This window comes from Puma concolor, chromosome D1, assembly GCF_028749965.1.
Source record: "Puma concolor isolate L17-30 chromosome D1, mPumCon1.1.hap2, whole genome shotgun sequence".
In the NCBI taxonomy this organism is placed as follows: domain Eukaryota; kingdom Metazoa; phylum Chordata; class Mammalia; order Carnivora; family Felidae; genus Puma; species Puma concolor.
Window position 1 is genome coordinate 96527333 of NC_141676.1, and position 19563 is coordinate 96546895.

The 19563-nt window shown below is 48.1% G+C and overlaps 1 long non-coding RNA gene across 1 annotated transcript in view; it reads left to right on the forward strand.

The window, feature by feature from the left end:
- LOC147576899 (uncharacterized) overlaps positions 1-4670 on the forward strand; it is a 48092-nt gene extending 43422 nt beyond the window's left edge. Inside the window, exon 3 of the long non-coding RNA XR_015241254.1 lies at positions 3525-4670. This is a non-coding gene — a long non-coding RNA (uncharacterized LOC147576899). The remainder of the gene's footprint in view (positions 1-3524) is intronic.
- Positions 4671-19563: the final 14893 nt, after the last annotated feature.

Below are 19563 nucleotides of genomic sequence, written 5' to 3' on the forward strand. Positions count from 1 at the left end.
TACTTAACATCTGTAAAACTTCCTTGCCTAACTGGTAGATGAGGATGAAAAATAATCCTTGGGGTGCCTGGGTAGCTCAGTCAGTTGAGCATCTGACTTTGGCTCAGGTCATCATCTCGGGATTTCTGAGTTCGAGTCCCACATCGGGCTCATTGCTGTCAGCGCAGAGCCTGCTTTGGCTCCTCTGTCCCTCTCTCTCTCTGCCCCCATCTCGCTCGTGCACACACACACACACACACACTCTCTCTCTCTCTCTCTGTCTCAAAAATAAACATTAAAAAAAATTCTAGTGGTCACATTAAATGAGGTAAAACAGTGAAAATAATAATGTATTTTATTTGTGCACCTGGATGGCTCAGTCGTTAAGCATCTGACTTTGGCTCACGTCATTATCTCACAGTTTGTTAGTTCGAGTCCCACATCAGGTGAGCATGAGCCCTGGTTCGGGTGAGCCTCGCTTCTCTCTCTCTCTGCCCCTTGTTCACTTGCACCCTCTCTCTCTTTCAAATAAATAATAAGTAAAATAAAAAGAATATATTTTTATTAAAAATTTTTTAATGTTTATTTAGTTTTGAGAGAAAGAGAGTGACAGAGAGCGGGGAGGGTCAGAGAGAGAGAGGGAGACACAGAATCCAGAGACAGCTTCAGGCTCTGGGCTGTCAGCACAGAGCCAGACGCGGGGCTCGAACCCACGAACCGCGAGATCACGACCTGAGCCGACGTCAGGTGGACCCCAAAATAATAGATTTTATTTAACCTGATGTATGCAAAATATTATTGTAATATGTAATCAATATTAAAAAATTATTAACAAAAAAAAGCCTTGACCTCTATACTTCTTAGGGCTGTAGTGATTTCTTTTTGTTGTTGCTGTGAAGTGGGCTCCAAGCCCAGCAGAGCCCAACGTGGAGCTTGAACTCACGACCCGGAGATCAAGACCTGAGCTGAGAGCAAGAGTCTGACTCTTAACTGATGAAGCCAGCCAGGCGCCCCGTAATGATTTCTAAATAAGACATGCCTCTGACAGTTGGCAACACTGTAAAGTCGTGTACCAAACGAGGCAAATACTTAGTAGCAGAATCGTTTTTGGCGTCGCAGCCTGGCCCTTCCTTCAGCTCCTCTCTTTCTCATTCGATTTATTTTTTTGAGTTTTGATTGATGGACTGATTGACGTATACGTGCCACGCAGCGATTCACCGAGTCTGCGTTACGCTCACCCCGAGTGCAGCTACTGCCTGTCACCGCACAACGCCATCACGGGACCGTTGACTGTGTTCCCGGTGCTGTGCCTTAGGTCCCCGTGATTTGTTCATTCCCTAACAGATTCTCTTCTGAGGGCCGACTCTCTTAACTTGGAGAAGGGCTCCTGGACAGAAGGGCCTTGGACTGCATTATGAGGAGAGGAAGAGAATGGGATGTGGCTGTCAAGAAGCGAGAGCTTGTCCAGACGTAAGTGACAGTTTGAACAAAGGCTCGGAGAGAGGAAAGGGTGAGAACATCCCTGGAGACCCCAAAACCGCCAACTTCACAGGCTGGCAGGAGACGCGAACTGACGCGTCAGATGGACAGACACCCGCAAACTCATGGTAACTCACCTGTCCCGTGAAACGTCTGGGCAGTGCCTGTCAAAACTTTCCCCGAATGGCCCTGAAGGCAGAAGAAAGAAGACAACTCTCCAAAAAGACCTCGACAATTGGGACACTTCATTCACTCATTGATTGATTCATTTGGAGGGGACACTTTAATTCTTATGTGTAGCTTCATAAATTCATGAAAGTTTTACATGCTATTCCATCAGATATCCAAGATTATTTCAATATGAAGAATAATGGTCCCCCCACCACCACCAAAAAAAAAAAAAAATCTTTGGTAAATTTGAATTCCCTCAAGATGTCCCATATTTATTCTGTGGTTCCCATAACCCAAGAAGCTTAAGTATCCCATCCTGAAGGCACTGTAGGGGCGCCTGGGTGGCTCAGTCAGTTAAGTGTCTGACTCTTGATTTGGGCTAAGGTCGTGATTTCGTGCTGAATGGAGCCTCCTTGGGATTCTCTCTCTCCCTCTCTCCGCGCCCCTCCCCTGTGCGTGCACACCCTCCCTCTCTCTCGCTCTCAAAATAAATGAACATTTGGGGCGCCTGGGTGGCGCAGTCGGTTAAGCGTCCGACTTCAGCCAGGTCACGATCTCGCAGTCCATGGGTTCGAGCCCCGCGTCAGGCTCTGGGCTGATGGCTCGGAGCCTGGAGCCTGTTTTCGATTCTGTGTCTCCCTCTCTCTCTGCCCCTCCCCTGTTCATGCTCTGTCTCTCTCTGTCCCAAAAATAAATAAAAACGTGGAAAAAAAAATTAAAATAAAAAAAAATGAACATTTAAACTAAATGAATAAAAGGCACCATAATGTTAGCAGCTGACTGTGATATTGTTCATAACATCTTGGTGATCAAGTCACTGCCCAGAAGCTTCCACACTTGACTGGGGCCCTTTCAGCACCCGGGGGATCGGAACTCCTTGGATGGCGTCTAAAAGAGGACACGCCCTCTGCAGTAGCTTCCCTCTGCAGCCACAGTTCCTTCCAGCCTTCTCCGCAGCCCTTTTCCTTTGCATATATTTCCACCAGCCATGAGTCTCCAGCCTCTCCCACTCCCGATCCCCAGAAGACTAAGGGGTTTAAGGGGATTTATGAATGCTTGAGTTTTCCCCAAATTCTTTTGCTCAGTTTAGTTTTTCCATAATTGGGTATGGAAGTGGGGCTACAGAAGGGGCAGGCCGGCGGCGGGGGCGGGGGGGGGGTGTGCAGTGGCCTTAGAACAGAGAGATTTCCATGAGAGGGAAGAGTAGCAGAGGGAAAATCTTCCAGTTGGTGGGGCACCTGGGTGGCTCAGTCCTTGGAACTTCAGACTCCGGCTCAGGTCATGATCTCACGGTTCATGAATTCGAGCCCCACATCGGGCTCACTGCTGTCAGCATGGAGCCCGCTTCGGATCCTCTGTCTCCCTCTCTCTCCGCCCTTCCCCTGCTTGTGCGCGCTCTCTCTCAAAAGTAAATAAAACATGGAAACAATTTTTTTCAGTCTCCCAGTTGGAGACCACCCAGGCTCACTAGCGCCTACCTACTGCCCTGAGCCCCTTGAACCATGCACGTATTTCCGCTCGCCAGAGCCTCGCCCTCCGGAGCAGAATTATCATTTGTTTATGATTCAGACCAGGCTGCTGAATGCAGAAAGCACACTCGTAAACTCAAGATTGCAGCCTTTCTGATTCTGACTGGTCTAACAAGAGCTTCTTGTGTATTTCTTTTTGTTAGAGTCTGTAGATGTTGCTCGGAGACTTGGTGGCATTTTGAAAGAGCAACGTTTATGACGGCCTCTGCGTCTAAGAGAGGAATTAGGGTAAACTGATGATTCTTCCTTGATCCCTCCTTCCCATCCTCAGAGACTGTTCTTATCACCAGGGGCTGTTGGATTGCAAAATAGATCAGAGGAGCTATGGGGGCACATCACACTACCCTCTCTCTTCTTCTTTTTTAGGTTGGAAATGTGCCAGAGAGGGATTTTTAAGAAATTCTCGCCCTCATGGAGCTTAGACTGTCTTCGAGAAGGAAGGCGGTGTGACGGAATCGGCACACAGCAGGACGCACAGTGCTTGTGCTCGGTTTTCTTCTTCTTTCCGCTCTGCCCTTTGGTGGTCGGTCCACAGCCAGGACGTCGCTATCACTTCTCTGCCGAGGGCTCCCTGGCAGGATGCTCGCCTTCACCTCTCTGCAGAACTCTTGCCAACCTGAGGACCAGACCCTCGATGTGGCTCTCTTCTCTCCACTCAGAAGGACGAGGAAGGGGAGGAGGAGGAGGAGGAGACCAGGAACATCAGGTTCTCACCTACAGGATCAGCTCTGCGGCAACCAACCAGGACCCAGGCTAAGCAGAGATGAGAGCCGTTAATCCCACCAGACTAACGCCTGAGAACTGGAATCCGGGGTGGGGGGTGGGGACCACAAGAATATGTCCTACTAAAAGCTCTCCTGTGACTCTGCTGTATCGCCGGGTGAGGGAACCGCTGCACCAGGACTTATCATCAAGTTGCTGTACTGGAAAGTCTGATCTAGAAGACTTCAACTCTGAAAGTTTGGTTCAACCTGCTGTTCCACCGTGCCCCACCCTCTGGCCTTCCCCTTTGCCCTGATGGTGCCCGGAGATCTCAGTGTCCTTAACCACCCTGTTTGCTCATTAGTTTTCACTGTCTGTTAGCAGTCTTGCCCCAGGGGGCAGCTCGGGTCCCTCCTGGTGTAGATAACTAATAATCCACGTTGAAGCTAGAAGACCAGCGCACATCCCAGCAGGGTGTCCTTTTCGTTACTCAAGCTCAACGTAAATGCATTCACTGGGTCCTCCTCTCAAGCAGCTCCTTCTCCTGGCTTCTGTGTTTCTTTCTGATCTTAGATGGTAATTCTTCTTGGGGCGCCTGGGTGGCTCAGTTGGTTGAACGTCCGACTCTTGACGGCTCAGGTCATGATCTCACGGTTCGAGAGTTCGAGCCCCGTGTTGGGCTCTGTGCTGACATGCGAAGCCTGCTTGGGATTCTCTCTCTCTCTCCCTCTCTCTGCCCCTTCCCCCTCATTTTCTCTCTCTCTCTCTCTCTCTCAAAATAAGTAAACATTAAAAAAAGAAGAATGGCAACTCTTCTTGTTGTCCTGGCTTGAGACCAACGTTGCAATTGACTTCTCTCTCTCCCTTCCCATACTCCTGCTCTTCTAACCAATCACTACATCTCGTGACTGTCAATTCACAGGTTGAGACTCGTCATGTCTTCCTTAGACATACTGCCTCTGTCCCAGCTCAGCCCTCTTTACCTCTCACCTGGGACACTGAATGCCTCGAAGGCGAACTTTCCATCCCCAGTTGGTCCCAGCGCACTCTACCCGCTCTCCTCAACCGTTTCCAATCCCACTGCCTTCCTTTAAGGTGTATACATGTGAATCTGATCAAACTTCATGAGGACTATGTTGCTCCCTGGGTCAAAAACTAACAGCTTCCTATGCCTACTGAGTAAAGCCTAGACATTTTCCCAGTGATTTGGCCCAATGCCACCCCATTGGGCTACCTGTACCCACAAATGTCTTATGCACCCCAAATGTCACCACTTGTGGACCCTCCAAAATTCTATTCCACCTCCTCTGAGCCTCTCTGCCCTGGACATGTCTTTCTCGTTCATGTATTGTAATGTTACCCATCCTTCAAGGCCCCAGCTCAGAAGTTACCTTCTCCGTGAAGTCCTCCGTGATCTCTCTAGCCCGATGTGACTTCACGCTCTTGACCCCCAAGTCAAGTATACTTTTCTTATGACATTTTTCATGCACTGTCCTCACTGAGGCCATTTGTTCATATGCCATAGCTCTCTTACTAGACCAGCTGTTTCCTTAGGGCATGTTTCTTTATTCTTCTTAATATCCCCCATTGTGTCTAACCTGTTGCTTTGCACAAGAAGCGGGTCAAAATTAAGTGTTGACAGAATAAATGCAGAAATTAATAATGGATTACGATGGGGTGAGGAAGGCTGATATTCAGTTGGGATGCTCATTACTAAACATTGGAATATTTCTTTTTTTTTTAATTTTTTTTAATGTTTTTATTTATTTTTGCGACAGAGAGAGACAGAGCAGGAGCAGGGGAGGGACAGAGAGAGAGGGAGACACAGAATCGGAAGCAGGCTCCAGGCTCTGAGCTGTCAGCACAGAGCCCGACGCGGGGCTTGAACCCTCAGACTGTGAGATCATGATCTGAGCCGAAGTCGGATGCTTAACCGACTGAGCCACCCAGGCGCCCCAACATTGGAATATTTCTATTCTAAGAGTACATCTTCTGCACTGTTCCACATTGACAAATTTCAGCAATTACTGTCTAGGCTCGTTGGAGTCCCCCAACTTCCCTGAGTCCTCCTCTGAGAGGCCCCTGAGCCCCCCGCATGATCCAGCACCTAAAGAGATGATACTGAACACGACAGAAAGTCTCCAGAATTAGTTGACACGTGCACAGTAATTTTGAACATCACCCACGGAGAGGAGAAACATGATAATCAAATAGGTTTAACAACACTGACTTTTGGACAGGATACCGCACTTGCCTGAATACAGAAAGAACTAGAAACACAGACATGGCTTCTGCGCATCTTAGAGGAGGGATATTCCAGTGGCTAGAAGACATATTACTGTTTGGTGATGACGAGCGAAATGGGGTGGGTGTTTATATCGGTACTAAGAACAACTTAATTTTGTCCAACGCTTTAGTCTAACTGGCGCAAGAAGTCTTAGAAGCAATGGTTACTGGTTTATAAGTGGATACATGGGTAGCAGAGGACCAGGCAGGTAGCAATGTGTCCAGGTTCCTAGGATGAGAACACAAACTGTCTGAGTTCATAGATCCTCTGTACGATTTCATACGGCTTCGGTATCAGGGAGCAATAGTACTGTGCTCTGTGGTAGAAAGGAAAAGAGGAAGAAAGAAAAGAGGAGAGAGAAAAGAGGAAGGAAAGGAGGAAGGGAAGGGAAGGGGGAAGAAGGAAAGAAACAAGAGTAAGAGAAAGAGAAAGGAAAAAGAAATCAACTTATAAGCAATAAGCAGGAACATTTTGAGGCCTCCATAGGCCTTTTAGAACCCTCAGACCACTTTCTATGAAGCATATTAAAACATACCGCAAATCTAACTTTTTTAACTACAAAAATCTTGCAGTATTTAAAAAAAATTTTTTTTAACATTTATTTATTTTTGCGACAGAGAGAGACAGAGCATGAGTGGGGGAGGGTCAGAGAGAGAGGGAGACACAGAATCTGAAACAGGCTCCAGGCTCTGAGCTGTCAGCACAGAGCCCGACGCGGGGCTCGAACTCAACGGACCGCGAGATCACGACCTGAGCCCAAGGCGGATGCTCAACCGACTGAGCCACCCAGGCGCCCATTAGTTTTACTTTTCTAATTTGGCCTAACAATGATTCCTCGGCAGTTATTGTACCCACTCAGGAATTGCGCCCATGAGGAAAAAAATAGCCTGTGAATTGTTCTCTGGGTAGGTAAAAATCGCGTGGTAAATGTAACCATTAAAATGGCATAATAACGTCTTTGTAGATTTAGTGAGGTAGCTTAATTTTGTTTTCATGTTTTCTTTTCACATTGTGAAGCTGGTTACTTTTTTTTTTTTTAAGATCTTCAACATTTTTAGATCAGCCCTAGAGACAAATGGGCCCGGTTGCAAACACTGGAGTGGGGTCAGCTGAGGCCAACTGTGAAATTAACGGGGACGCTTGAAACACCGTGAAAGTGCCATCGACCACCTCCTCCCCAAGTCATCCTCCTACATCTTGACGCAAGGTGCCGTCGTTGCTCCCGTGGTGGCGTTAATTTCATCTCCCAGGTGGGCCTCTTCCGGAAACCCCTCCCCACTCTGGATCTGGCCAAGCCGCTGGGAGATGAGAAGCAGATGGGGAGCTGGGTGACACCAGGAGGGAAGCAGTGCGGCCAGAGGGCTTGAGGCTGGCCAGCTCCCTGCCTCCCCCCACCCCTCGGCCCAGAGAGAGGGGCACAGAGTGGTTACCACTGAACGCTGTTTACTTGGGCCAACCTGAGTGCACTCCCAGCCCAGGCTGCTGTCAAAGATGATGCGAAACAGTCCTCCTTTGCTTTTGGGGTTGCTATGACAGCCAGGAATTTGCAAGCCAAATCGGACCTGGAGAAGAATTCTGTCCTCGGGCCCCAAAAGTTACCGGTTCCAAATGGTTCTGTTAATGGTTCCTACTGTCCTCTTTGACACCCGCCAGATGGAAGGATCTCTAGACCAGGAATTTGGAGATGTCCCAATGGAAAGGTTAGGTCCAAGCTGGCTAAAGCTAGATTAGAAGGAATTTAGGTGTGATCGAAGGAATTTTTGGCAAGAAAAGTTGGAAAATATTGCAGTAGGCCCCAGAGAGAACCTCATTGTTCTCTGGAAAAAAAAAAATCTCTCATGTTTGTTTCGTGTTCTGCAGTTTGCTCACCACATGCATAAATTATCTCATTGGATCTTCACATCTGCCTGAGGAAATAGTCAAAGTTGATCTTATATTTGACCAAAAACCAGGAAATTGAGGCTCAGTAAGAACAAGATCAAACAGCTAACAAGCAGTAGAATTGAGATTTGAATCTGGGCTTTCTGATTCAAGATTTAGCGATTTGAGTTCTATTAATGATCTCCAAAAGGTAGACTAGGTCACAGCCGAGCTGGACCATTTAGGAGTAGATTTTTAAAATTTTTATGTATTTATTTATGAAAGAGACAGAGTGCAAGTGGGGGAGGGGCAGAGAGCTAGGGGGACGCAGAATCCAAAGCAGGCTCCAGGCTCCGAGCTGTCCGCACAGAGCCTAATGCTGGACTCGAACTCACAAACCGCGAGATCATGACCTGAGCTGAAGTCGGATGGATGCCTAACCGACTGAGCCACCCAGGCTCTCCTAGGAGTAGATTTTTTAAAAAGGAACCAACGTTGTAGAGGAAAAATTTTTCTTACTGTGGCCAAATGCATGTAACGTTAAATTTATCATCTTAGCCATTTTTTAAGTGTACAATTCAGTGGCATTAAGTGCGTCCAAATCATTAGGCCACCGCCACCACCACCCATCTCCAGAAATCCTTTCATCTTGCAAAGCTGAAATGCTGTACCCATTAAACACCATTCCCTCCTGCCCCCAGCCCCCTGGGAAGTCTTGTTCTCCTTTCTGTCTGAATTTGACCACTCTACGTCCTTCATATAAGTGGAATCATACAATATTTGTCCTTTTGTGACTGGCTTATGTCACTTAGCATGGTGTCCTTAATGTTCATCCATGTGGTAGCACGGGACAGAATTTCCTTCCTTTTAAAGGCTGAATAATATTCCGTTGTACGGGTATGCCACATTTTGTTTATATGTTCATCTGTCAGCGAGCGTCTGCGTTGTTTCTGCCTTTTGGCTATTGTAAACGATGCTGTTATGAACGTGGGTGTCCAAGTACCTCTTTGGGTCCCTGCCTTCAGCTCTTTTGAGAATATATCCAGACGTGGAATCGCTGGGCCATATGGTAATTCTATGTTTAATTTTTTGAGGGATCATCATACCTTTTTCTGCAACAGCTGCACCATTTTATATTCCCAACTAGGGTCCCCAAGGGTCTTAATCTCTCCACATCCTCATCATCACTTATTACTTTCTGGGCTTTGTTCGTTTGTTTTACACGAGCCATCCTATTGAATGTATGGATGGAGATTTTTCCACCCGTGGTTGTCCAGGTTAGCTTTTTCGGAGGGGTTGAAGAATGGTCCCTGGGAAACCAGGTTAGCTTCTATTTGACATGCCAGCCCCAAGCTCAGCCAGGAATCTCACAAAAGCATTCACTGGTCACCAGGGAAAGCACTCGAATTACTTGGGCTCATCCATGAATTGCTATTAGAGATAATGAACCAACCCCAAGCACAGAGCTTCCTTGTAGAAAGTTCATGTACCTTCACTGTGCATGGGAATTCGTTAGATGATGCATACTGGATAAAGCCCTCCCACCGCCATAACTAGAGGGTATGTGTGAGTGCACACGCAGGGGAGGCTGTGCATCTACGTGGCTAAAGATGAAGGTGGAAGGTTCCATGAAGGCTGATGTGGCCAAGCCCAGGTGCCTCAGATTGTTTCAAGGCTGATCAGCAGGCTCTCCTTCCAAACAGCTCTAGAATCTCGAGACCTCCCTTCATGTCTGTGAGCCCCCTTCTTTATTGTTTATCCACCCCTGCCCACTATAGACGGATGAGTTCGATTGTATCTTTAAATTTTTTTTAAATGTTTATTTCTGAGAGAGAGAGAGAGACAGAGCATGAGCAGGGGAGGGGCAGAGAGAGAGGGAGACACAGAATCCGGAGCAGGCTCCAGGCTCTGAGCTGTCAGCACAGAGCCCGGTGCGGGGCTCGAACGCGTGAACCGTGAGATCATGACCTGAGCCGAAGTCGGACGCTCAACCGACTGAGCCGCCCAGGTGCCTCAGATGGTATCTTTAAAGGACTCTGAAGAAAGTGCTCTGTGAGTACAAGATGTAATATCTGATTATGTCCGGAGTTATAATTTTTCCACCTGGTGAGGACAGTTAGATTACCTACAACGTGGCTCAGAATAGTGGGGAAGTTTGGGGCTGGCGAGTCTGTCGCTGGGAAACATGTCTGATTCTCCCGACCTTGCTTGTTCAAGTTCTATCCATCTCAAATGCCACCTCCTCCATGAAGCAGTCCCTGATGACTACACAGGATGAAATAATAGTGTCCTCCTTTTAAATTCTACAGCACTTGACTATGCCTGTTTTAGGCCAAAGGCTTATCTTAGGTTTGTGGTTATTTAAGAACACATTGGGGGCACCTGGCTGGCTCAGTCAGTAGAGCATGCCACTCCTGACCTCCAGGTTGTAAATTCGAGCCCCATGTGGGGTGTAGAGATTACTTACACACACACACACACACACACACACACACATTATATGCTCCCCCTTAAAACTGGATGTTCTTTACAGGCAAAATCCATTTCTGGCTTACACATAGCATAAAGCAAATATTTACCAAAAACTCCTTAGCAAACTTCTCTTACTCCTGACACGTTGGCCAGAACGACGTCACGTGGACTTCCCCAGAGCAAGGCAGGCCCTGGAAAGGTTTCAGGTTTTTTTCAGTTCTCTCTATGGTAGAGTTGTGTTGAGACTGGGGCTGGGCGATCCAGGGACCAGACTCACCCAAACTTGTCTTTGTGCTCAACACATCCTCGGGGAAGCCAGAGGGGAAGAGCTACCCTGAGTCCTGAGCCCGGGTTCTGCTGCTTCTGTGTCTATCATGGGTAGACACTAAACACTCCTGGACTGATCGATTCTCTGCTCCAGCTGAGAAAGAGGGGGCCCAGAGAAGAATGACCAACTCAACTTAGGTCATTCCATTTCCTAAAATTTACACTCTTAACAATCCTTACCTCGCATCCGTAAAGAACTTAAGAGTTCGCAAAGCACTAGCATCCCTGTTTTCTTCAGACAGAAGCCTGAGGTTAAACAATTCGCTCAAGGTAACTCGGTGAGTGCCAGTGCCGGGTAGTATACAATCCTGCTCTCCTGATGTCCCTCGTCGGGCTCCATCCCCTACCCTCCACTGCCTCTCACACAGCGGTTTCAGACCGCAGCTGGCCTGTTCCTCACCCCTGCTCCTGGGAATAGTATAGTCGGGACAGATGCCAGACAATGCAAGGGGCTGCATGACCACGACCCAAATTGGTGTCGTGCGTGGTAGCTGGGAAGGTGGGAAATGTTTCTCCTCCCCTCCTGTCTCCTCGGCCTGGCCACCACACACATGAGTCTTGCCACAGAGCAGCTGCAAGCAGCTGTTGACAGCTCTCAGCATCTCAGCCCACAAAAATACGCGTTCCCCACAGGACCCTAGTGGCCTGTTCAGGCTTTGCATATGTTGTCTTGAGTTCTATGCTGTGGTTTTGACAGCCTCATCCATTTGTAGGAAGAAAGAAAGAAAGAAAGAAAGAAAGAAAGAAAGAAAGAAAAGAAAGAAAGAAAGAAAGAAAGAAAGAAAGAAAGAAAGAAAGAAGGAAAGAAAGAAAGGAGAAAGCAAGAAGAAAGAGAAAGAAAAGAGAGAGGGAGAAAGCAAGAAAGCAAGCAAGCAAGAAAGAAAAAGAAAGAAAACTGTCCCAGCTCCTCCCTGAGTCCTATCACACCTGTTTCTGCCACCATGGATTTTTCTGTTCTCATTCCTGACTGTTCAGGAAGAGGCTGTAAGCTAATTTGCACACAGCTGAAAGGAGAAGGGGGCCGGTCGCTAGGTAACTGGTCTCAAACTTGGCCCTGCCTCTAACTTGAGTTGTGACCCCCGAGACAGCACATGCCCTGTCTGGGGCTAAGTCTGCAAAATGAGGAAGTTCAACTGAAAGGAACTCGAAGGACCCATCCAGCTTGATAGTGGAGACAGCAGCTGCCCAGAGGGGGAACTAATGCAGGCTTTCAGGCTGGAACGCGGCTTTCAGGCCTGAATGAATGAAAAGGACACGAGAGTTCGTGCTAGCTGGGGACAGCAAGTCACTGCTCCCCAGCCGGAAAGATATGAATTATTTCTGTCTTCTGGTTGGGCAGTTTGCATTCTCTGCGATGTGCTTACATGTCACAGAGGGAAACATGCTGGCGCGTTCTCGGAAAAATCACCCAGGTCTCTGTTGGGCTGCAGGATGAAGCCAGGCATGGGTCTGGTTACCCAGGGGACCACAGCAGGCCTGCATGAGACGCTGGACTGGGAATCAGACTAGGGCTCTCATAACTGCCATGCCACCAACTTAGCTGTGTGGCCCTAGATGAGGTGCTGTTCCTCTCTGGGCTTGTGTCCTTTCCATAAAATAATCAAGTTTGATGAGTGGCCCCTAATACTCCTTTAGATCCGACAATCTGAAATCTAGTGCTTAATCTTATTCCTCTCCCATTTGGTTTCCTTAGGACAGTTGGTCTTGTGGGTAATTCTGAGTATTATTATTTTTTTAAAGTTTTTATTTGTCAGAGCGCCTGGGTGGCTCAATCGGTTAAGCGGCTGGGTTTAACCAATCAGGTCATGATCTCACGGTTCATGAGTTTGAGCCCCGCGCCGGGCTCTGTGCTGACAGCTCGGAGCTTGGAGCCTGCTTTGGATTCTGTGCCTTCCTCTCTCTCTCTCTCTCTCTCTCTCTGCCCCTCCCCTGCTCACGCTGTCTCTCTCTCTCTCTCTCTAAAATAAATATTAAAAAAATTTTTAAGTTTTTATTTACTTATTTTGAGAGAGAGAGAGAGCACAAGCAGAAGAAGGGCAGAGAGAGACAAGGAGAGCGAGAATCTCAAATCCCAAGCAGGCTCCATGCTGCCAGCATGAAGCTCCTTGTGGGGCTTGAATCCACGAACCATGAGATGGTTACTGGAGCGGAAATCAAGAGTCGGACGCTCAACCAGCCGAGCCACCCAGGCGCCCCCAATTCTGAGTATCATTAACCAAAGAAAAACCTTCTGGCGTCGATCTCAACTCAGAGGTGGGGAACGAGGTGAGGGAGAAAGCTACTGGTGCTTTTATTTCTCCTTTTGCTGTGTGTTTCTAGGGAAGCTTTAAGACTTCACCCTTCAAGGGAGGAGATTCTGTCCTCCCAGCCTCCGAGGTTCAGTGAAAGGAGCACGCAGAGATCCACTTGCCACGTAGACTGGCGTCAGGGCGCTTGCCGTTGCGTTAATAAAGAGAGAACAGAGATGGGAGCTTAACTGTTACCGACCACCCATGTGCCCTGTGTTAGGTGCTTTCACAGGATCTTCTGATCAACCCCAAGAGACATCTTACGGCTGAAACAGGGGAGGCTGAGAGAGGTTAGGAAACTTGCCGAGTCGGCCACAGTAAGGAGACTAGCGAGAATCTCAAACCAGCCTGCCTTTGGCTCCTGGCTAGCTTAGTCGGTAGAGCGTGTGACTCTTTTATCTCAGGGTTCTAAGTTCGAGCCCCGTGTTGGGTGGAGAGATTACTTAAAAACGAAACCGTTTTTTTTTTTTAATTTGTTTATTTATTTACTTTGAGAGAGACAAAGACAGCACAAGTGTAAGAGGGACAGAGAGAGAGGGAGAGAGAGAGACTCCCAAGCAGGCTCTGCACTGTCAGCACAGAGCCCGATGGGGGGCTTGAACCCATGAACTGTGAGATCGTGACCTGAGCTGAAACCAAGAGTTGGACGCTTAACCGACTGAGCCACCCAGGCACCCTGAAAAATAAAATCAGCCGGTCTTCCTCCAAAGTCTAAACTGCCTCTCCGAGGGTGTGAGTTTAGCAGAAATTGAAAGTAGGATGTAGGGAAAAGCCAGGGACCCCCAGATCTTGCTGACCTCTGGGAAGAAGGGGCAGTAAAGATTCTGACTGTACATCCTTCGGCTCAGCAGCTACATACACCTCTGTGTTTCATCTTGGCTCTTGATTCTCCCACTGGCCCCCTCCAGACCCCAATGGGGTCGAGGGACAGGTCTGTGCATCCTGCCTTCTCAGCTGGCCACACGGATCAAAGTTGGGGACTGTCCTCTCACAGGGTGGGACAGAGCAGGGCCCGGCAATTGGCACTTCTCCCCCAGTCCCCGGCCCTCTGGGTGGAAAAGAGCTGCTTTCTCTACCTTTGGAAGAACTCCTTATTCCTTGGCCCCCATTAGCTCACAGGGAGCTAGACACAGCCTCCTAGACACAGCCTCCAGTCATGACCCTGCAAGCCAGCCGTGGCCTCGTACTGTTCAGCCAGAAAAAGAACCAGCACACTGAAGAGCCAGGTCAAGAAGCATCCTTGCGAGACAGGAAAGAACATTAAAAGATAACCTTGTTTTAGTAGAAAAAGGAAATGAGACAGAAGTTGGCTCCTTTTTACTGTGGGGAATGGGATCCTATGAACTCAACTTATCTTGTCGGAACAAATATTTACTGAGTCTCCTGTGGGCTACACAGGAGAAGAAGAAAGTGGTAGGCACTTTCTTCAGAATCTCATTTCTTCCTCGGAACAGTGTTGGGGAAAGAGGAAAGGAAGGCTCGGTGAAGCCAGATGACCTACTCGAAGCCACGAAGAGCTTCGTCACTTTGTTCCCCGCCCCCTATGTTTACAGGGCTTTCTCCCACCCCGGGGAGGTCTCCCTGGACGGCTCCTCCGCTCGGTGCAGGGTCCTGCCATCAGCCCCATGGTGCTGTGCACTTTCCTGTTCAGATTACTTCTCATTGCCCATCGTGACTGCTTAAATTATCCATCCTCCTTAACTCACCATAAACATCTGGAGGGCAAGGGCAACTTTGGCTTTGTTCACCATTGATTTTCCACTGAATTTCCATTGATTTTCCACTGAATTGCTGATTGAAAGAAAAAAATAGAAAAAATGGATGGATGGATGGATGGATGGATGGATAGATGGATGACAAATGATGGTTTACCATCCCCTGAGAGTTACCATGTCTCAAATGTATCTTTCCCTTCCTGATAAGTTAACTTACTTGATTTCCCTAGTTTGTTAGTGGTATCATCAAAAGACAGTGAGGTATAAGGGCTTTCAGTCTTCTGACTTTACGTCCTGCCTCAGTTGTTTACATAGAACTATAAGCAATTGATTTAATCTCTCCGAACCTTAGTGTCCTCATTATAATATGGTATTGTGGGGCTTATTGATGATGTTTCTAAGCCCTGGAATTGACTAGGAGGTCAGTAAATAAATGTTATTAATCTTAGCATATATAACAATATATGAGATCACTTATTTTTGGTGTCTCTTTCATCCCCCCCACTACGATGACCATTGGCTATGACCTGTGTAATCTCTCTTCCAAGTATCTTCCTTACTTGTTTCACAACCCTCATGTGATCTCCCCATGTGATGCAACAAGTCCTGATCAGTTTCTCTGCTTCAGGTTTTTCGTTTAATGTTTTCATGCACCCTGTGGTGGTTCTAAAATTCCCGTACAGGGGCACCTGGGTGGCTCAGTCCGTTAAGCACCCGACTATTTCAGCCCCAAATCATGATCTCATGGTTCAGTTCCTGAGTGGATCCGAGTTTGAGCCTGGTGTCGGGCACTGATAACTCGGAGGGAGGCTGCTTGGGATTCTTTCCCTCTTTCTCTGCCCTTCCCACATGCATGCTTGCGCGTGCTCCCTCTCTCTCAAAATAAATAAGCTTTAAAAAAAATTAAAATTCCTGTACAAAGGAAATGTAGGGTGGTGCTCTTGGCTCCCCCATTGAGTGGGGAGGATAAGGGACTTGTCTTGAAACTGCATGTGTTATCACTTTAGAAGATACTGAGCTGGGCACCTGGGTGGCTCAGTCGGTTAAGCATCCGACTCTTGTGTTCAGCTCAGGTCCTGATCTCTTGGTTCGTGGGTTCGAGCCCCACATCCAGTCTGTGCTGACAGCACAGAGCCTGCTTGGGATTCTCTCTCTCTCTCCCTCTCTCTGACCCTTCCCCACTCCCTGCCTCTCTCTCTCTCTCTCAAAATAAATAAATAAACATTAAAAAAAAGAAGAAGAAAACACTGAGAAAATGTTAGTTGTCACCATAATGCATGGGGGAGGGAGCCTGATGGATAGGAAAGGGGGTGCAGAAACCCTCCACCCTTGGCCGGCATTGGGATCACCTCTGGGCAAAAGCTGCCAATTTCTGTCTCCTAAAATATGGTTCTCATCAAAGTCCCCTCTGCTAAAAGTTTTGTCAGTGAGTCTGGAGAAGCCACAGAATCGTTTCCAGAATCCTTTGCCTCGCATTCAGGACTCCACCATTTTTGCTTCAGGCTATCCGTTCCAGGGGACTTCGCTTGTCCATCGGTTTTTCCTTTCATGTATTTCATCTCATTCAATAACCCCCCCCCCCCAGTACACCAAACTCTACCTCTGCGTCATTGTCTAGAAATGCGCCCCCCCCCCCCCCGGACTCCACCATTTTTGCTTCAGGCTATCCGTTCCAGGGGACTTCGCTTGTCCATCGGTTTTTCCTTTCATGTATTTCATTTCATTCAATACCCCCCCCCCCAGTACACCAAACTCTACCTCTGCGTCATTGTCTAGAAATGCGCCCCCCCCCCCCGCCCCCGCAATGGTCCTCCTCAGGTCTTCTCATCTAATGAAATTCTATTCTTTTTTTAAATTTTTTTTTCAACGTTTTTTATTTATTTTTGGGACAGAGAGAGGCAGAGCATGAACGGGGGAGGGGCAGAGAGAAAGGGAGACACAGAATCGGAAACAGGCTCCAGGCTCCCAGCCATCAGCCCAGAGCCTGACGCGGGGCTCGAACTCACAGACCGCAAGATCGTGACCTGGCTGAAGTCGGACGCTTAACCGACTGCGCCACCCAGGCGCCCCATGAAATTCTGTTCTGTTCATCATCCCCCAAGGCTTGACTCCAGCGTTGTTCTCCCAGGGAAACTTCGCCACCACCCAGCCTACAGTGCTCCCTCCTTTCTTGGAATGCCCAGTGTTTCGTACTGTCAGGATAATTTATTCAGGCACTTAACTACATAGCTTTCTCATATTGTGGCTGGAACAGTTCACATGTTGACTTTTCCTCTCCCACGGGACGGAGAGGTCCATTTAGGGTAAGGACTGCCACATAGCTCTTCCGATTCCCGTGTCACCCAGCTGGGCCAGCGTGGGCTATGGCGTAGGTACGCAATGGGCTGCTGAGTTATGAACCATCCCAAGGCACTGTCCACTTGGGGCCCACAGATGCGGGATAGTAGACAAGAGGCTTCAGGTAAAGGGACAGTCACCTTCAGGGACACAAAGCTCTTTCCAAGGAACATATGCCAAATATCTACTGGTTATAAGACTTTGGACCTGGGAAAACCGAGTGTTTATGACCTAATCTCAGCCCAGGCGATCCATTTCCTTTGCTGATGACTCATGTCTTGGAGTGAAGTCTTGTTACCTTCCAGCTTGAGCAATGTAGGTTTAAACACACGCATGCTTACACCCACACACATCTGTCCTGTGCACACCAGCCCTTAAGCAATAAATGGTGTCACAAGGTTCAGGAGAAAGGCCACAGTGGTAGGGGGATTAGAAATGGGGCTTTAAAACCTTTGCAAAAATATCTCCCTTAGAAAGAAAGAAAAAGGAGGAATCTGGGTGAAGGGTACCCAAGAATTCTTTGTACTGTTCTTGCAACTTTTCTGTAAGCCTGAAATTATTCCAAATACTAAATAAAATTTTAAAGCAGAAATAACAAAAAGCCACCTTCTCTATTTTCCCTCTCACCTTTGTCAGCCTTTAAGAATAAACCTTGTTTCAACACATTCCCCTGTGAATTATAGTTGTGAATATTTCGATTTCTCCTATTGAACCAGAAGTATAAAATGGAAGATAAAACTACTCAGAGTCAGAGAGCTTTTAAATCTTTTATAATATAAAATAATAATATTTTAGATTATTAAATTAGAGGGGCGCCTGGGTGGCTCAGTCGGTTGAGCATCCGACTTCAGTTCAGGTCACGATCTCGCAGTTTGTGAGCTCGGGCCCCGCGTCGGGCTCTGTGCTGACAGCCCGGAGCCTGGAGCCTGCTTCGGATTCTGGTCTCCCTCTCCCTCTGCCCCTCCCCCTCTCATGCTCTGTCTCTATCTCTCTCAAAAATAAACAAACATTAAAAAAAAAAAGAGTATTAAGTTAGAATATTAATAAAAGAGAGAGGTTTTAATATTTTGTGATATGAGGCATAATATTAATCTCTCTAGTTTCTGGTTTCCTCATCATTAAGATGGAGTTAAAAATGCCTCTTCCTGGCACCTGGGTGGCTCAGTCGGGTAAGTGTCCAACTCTTGCTTTCCCCTCAGGTCATGATCTCATTCGTGAGATCAAGCCCCCCGTGGGGCTCTGGACTGATGGCATGGAGCCTGCTTAGGATTCTCTCTCTCTCTCTCTCTCTCTCTCTCTCTCTCGTTCTCTCTGTCTCTCCACCCCTTCCCCACTCACACTTGCTCTCTCTCTCTCAAAAGTAAATAAACATTTTTTTTAAAAACGCCTATCCCTTAGCATCGCTCTAAGAATTACATGCAAAGACAAATGTTAAATAATTAACATAATTCCTGGTCTGTAGTCGGTGCCCTGCCATGTTAGTTCCAAATATTGAAAAAATGTCCATAACCAAGTTCTACTCGCTTTGTGTCCTCACCCTAAAAAAAGCACCTGGTGCACAGTAGATGAATAAATCGTTACTGAAGAAGCAGAGACAACACGGATAAACGTTGGCATTCTAAAGGAACTTACAGCTGATCCCAAAGCCGCCACGACAGCCCCTGCCTTGACCCTCCCTCCTGAGGACGTGGTGAGAGTCCCCTACCTCTCCAAGCCTCTGCTTTCCTCATCTATGAAATGGGTTGGTTTCCCATAGGACCAGAGGGTACTATACAGCTCCTGGGATCGAAGACTCCTAGAGAGAGGCCTGGAAAAATGGGGCAAATGTGCGATCAGGCAAGCCTAACAGGCCTGGAGGGGTTCATCTCTTGGAAAGCATCCCCAACTTCTGAGCGCGGGGCGGGTGGGGGTGGGGGAGGCGGCAGCTCTCACTCATAGACACCGGTGAGGCTGGAGAGGAGCGGGTCCTCATGCCTCAATGTGGCTGAAAGAGAAGTCACTGCTCCAGGAACATCCAGAGTCTGGGGACCAGAGAGCGCAGCTCCATGGTTTCACAGAGCCCAGGAGGCGGTCGTGCTCCAGGCAGTGGAGACCCGAGCCCGAGCGCGGCCCCTACTGCCCTTTCCTCTAGTATCCTCTAGCCTCTGTGCTCCAGGGCCCTCTAGGGCCGACCTCTCCCTCCCTTAGGCCAGCTCCTACCTGTGCCACTGGCCGGCAGGCGGGTCCCTGGGGCCCAGGAGCCTGGCCCTGGCGAGGAGGGAATTGCACCCCTTCTGCCTTTTCTTTGTGGAAGGGAGTGATGCATACTTGGGCCAGAGCCACGTGCAGTGCTTCCTAATGGACCAGTTCCACTGAGGTCTGGACGGCCCACTCCCCCGGGGGATCTGAGGATGGGCTGCTGTAAATACTGACAGCAG